The 3,581-nt window shown below is 45.9% G+C and overlaps 1 pseudogene; it reads left to right on the top strand.

Moving 5' to 3' along the window:
- Nucleotides 1–209: 209 nt before the first annotated feature.
- On the top strand, nt 210–1,391 carry LOC132888286 (uncharacterized protein K02A2.6-like; annotated as a pseudogene).
- Nucleotides 1,392–3,581: the final 2,190 nt, after the last annotated feature.

The following is a 3,581-nucleotide window of genomic DNA, read 5'->3' as shown; positions in this document are numbered from 1 at the left end:
ACTCACTGACCATCTCCCGCTGACCTCCATCCTGAGTCCAGTGAAAAGTACTCTGTCCATGGCTGCAGCCCGAATGCAGCGTTGGACACTACTCCTGTTTGCACATGATTACACCATTCAATATTGAAAAGGTGCATTACATGTAAATGCTGATGGACTGTCGAGGCTACCACTCACACACACCCATAAGGAGAAGTTGAGTGCAGTAGATGTATTCTGCACCTCGCAGTTGGACACCTTACCAGTTAGTAACACCAAGATCAGACATAACACCATATCTGATCCCATCTTGTCACATGTCCTGGAAATGACCTCCAACTGGTCATTTTCCAGCTGCAAAGGATGCTGGTGAAGAGCTTTCATCCTACCTGCTGTGCTGGCAAGATCTCACTATACAACAGGGATGCCTCATGTGGGGTGTGAGAGTCATTGTGCCGCCCAAACTGTGCCCCCGGGTGCTCAAAGAACTTCACACTGCACACCCAGGTGTAGTGAGGATGAAGAGCCTGGCACACAGTTATGTTTGGTGGCCCGGCATTGATTCTCAAATCAAGCTCCAGGCTAAATCCTGCCACTCCTGTCAGAGGGTACGAAAAGAGCCTGGGCTAGCACCTCTACACCCATGGATGTGGCTCTCCAGTCCTTAGGAAAGGATACATGTGGACTTTGCTGGTCCATTTGAAGGACACATGTACCTGGGCACTGTGGATGCTCATTCAAAGTGGCCTGAGGTACATATTATGGATAGCACCACATCTACTAAGACCATTCAAGTGCTCAAAGGACTGTTTAGTCGCTATGGCATTCCCCATATCCTTGTGAGTGACAATGGACCCCAGTTTTGCTCTGAAGAATTCAGTGCATTTCTGAAGTCCAATGGAGTCCAACACATTTGCTCCGCGACGTACCATTCTTCCACCAGTGGCTTGGTGGAACACTTTGTGCAAACGTTTAAACAAGCTTTAAAGTCCTCGAAAGGCACAGCACAAGTGCAACAATGCCATGATACTTTTCTGTTGACATACAGGAACACTCCCCATGCGACAACTAAAGAAATGCCAGCAATGCTGTTCCTTGGATGCAGGCTGCATTCATGGTTGGATTTCCTGAAACCCAGCGTGACGGAAGCAGTGCAAAGGTCACAGGATGCTCAACGGCAATGCCACCAACTACGCTCTAAGGACAGACAGTTTGATGTTGGAGAGTCAGTCCTTGTGCATGACTATGGAAAGGGGGAGGAGAAGTGGGCACAGGGTGCTGTCATGGAAAAGACTGGACCTGTGTCATACAAAGTAAATGTGGGAACACAAGGCACATGGAAGTGCCATGTGGATCAAATGCTGATGCGTCCGGATCCTTCAGTGTCAGCAGACTGCTGTGAACCCTTGTGACAGTCCTCCAGTGTTACTGAATGAGAGTTGCACCACACTTCCACCTAGTGCACCTCACCAAGAGCAAAAACATGATCGAGTCTCTGACACCATTGAACCATCAAAAACAAAGCAGTCCACTGAACCACCGCAGACTGGACTTACACAAGTGACAGAGACTGAGACGTTATCCCGTGATTATTATCAAACCACCAGTTTGCTACCGTGATGAGTGAACACTTTGCCTAGTTGAAAGAATATGAGACTGTCTGGTTCTGAGACATTGTCTGCAGCATACAAGTTGATTTGACAGAATTAAGATCATTCTCCATTTTGAGCATTGTCTCATCTCATTATCTCTAGCCGCTTTATCCTGTTCTACAGGGTCGCAGGCAAGCTGGAGCCTATCCCAGCTGACTACGGGCGAAAGGCGGGGTACACCCTGGACAAGTCGCCAGGTCATCACAGGGCTGACACATAGACACAGACATCCATTCACACCTACGGTCCATTTAGAGTCACCAGTTAACCTAACCTGCATGTCTTTGGACTGTGGGGGAAACCGGAGCACCTGGAGGAAATCCACGTGGACACGGGGAGAACATGCAAACTCCACACAGAAAGGCCCTTGCTGGCCACAGGGCTCGAACCCGGACCTTCTTGCTGTGAGGCGACAGCGCTAACCACTACACCACTGTGCCGCCCTATTTTGAGCATTGTGTTGCTGTAAAAAAAAAAAAGGAAAAAGAACGTATTGTTGTGCAAAAGAAAAGCAACCTTCATTGTACAAAATAAATACCCATGTGTTGATGGACAACATAGCTTAGTGGTAGGGTTGCCACCATTCAGAAATGAAAATAAGGGACGCCCACCATGGCTTCTTGGGGCCATGACCACCACGGGCACGACTCCCATGGGGTGGGGTGCCCGCAGCAGTGGTATGTTTTATTTTGTAGGTGTTTTTAGTAAAGGGGTGATCAAGAAAGCAATTACTCATACTTAAAGCTTGAAATGCTTTATTGCCAATGCTGTAAAAATGTATAATGTACAAGTGGGCAACAATGAACTTTTATAATATAATCTAAATATATTGAGAACTTAATATCACTGTAAATGTAAGTGCATAACTGTTCTTGGTGTAGGGACTCTTTGTGAACTTTGGGGACATTTTTACTTAGAGAGGAAAAAAGAAAACAAAAAACAACAAAAACACAACAAACATGTATGTCTGCTTATTCAAGAATGCAGAAAACAAGAAAGTGCAAAACATTACTCCTTCCCTCAACAGTCCTGAGTTAATCAGGAACTGCTGTGTTTCTCTTGTCTGTGGAGTAGACCAGATTTAAGCAGTCAACAGATTTCCCTCACTTCTTGGTGGTGGAGTCCCGGGTGCAGCAGACATTTTTAAAAGGCCCGGGTTTTTTGAGCAGCGCCGGTGTGTGTTGTCTGTCTCTAGGCAACCGTGACAGCGCCACACGCAGTGATGCAGGCAGCCAGGCACAGACGCACAGAGCGTGACACAGAGTGGAGGGGTTTGAGTCCTGGGTAGATCCCGCAACGTAGTATTTACTGTTTTATTTTGTTCATTATTGTTGGATTTAGTGTTGATATGTGTGAGACAGACATGTGTATCGGACATTTATGAAAATACGGAACAAATCGCGTCCCGTATCGGTTCAATACGGGACACAAGATTTAATTGCCAAATAAAGGACGATTCCATATTTTACGGGACGGGTGGCAACCCTACTTAGTGGGGAGGAGATGTTATGTATAAGCCAAAGTTTGCACCGTATTAACTGTTACCAGCAGGTGGCGCTGATGTTCTGTACTACTGGTTGGAATGTGCATGTAATAAACATGACGAGAAGATGTGAACCAGCCACAAGTGTGTCCATGTTGCTCTAGCTGAAGTGTAGAATTGTTTGCATATAGAGATATTTGGAAGCAAAATAACATTCACGATTGCTGTTGGATGTTGTAGTCTTCAGTGGCCATGTTTGTAGGCCACTCTGGGTTCTGGGAGTTGTAGTCAGCGGCTATGTTTGTAGGCTGCGCTGTGTGAAACAACACTGATTCCAACATTGATGTGATATTAACATAACTATCTGAAGGTGAGGCTGGAAAAGGCAACTCATCTCCACTGTATATCTATTTCCATATTCCATTGGATGCTCTTTCTTTCAGTATAACAAAATAATAATGTTACAT

This window comes from Neoarius graeffei, chromosome 6 (genome assembly GCF_027579695.1).
Source record: "Neoarius graeffei isolate fNeoGra1 chromosome 6, fNeoGra1.pri, whole genome shotgun sequence".
NCBI classification, from domain to species: domain Eukaryota; kingdom Metazoa; phylum Chordata; class Actinopteri; order Siluriformes; family Ariidae; genus Neoarius; species Neoarius graeffei.
The sequence above is the reverse complement of the archived record's forward strand: the minus strand, read 5'-3'. Positions and strand labels throughout refer to the sequence as shown.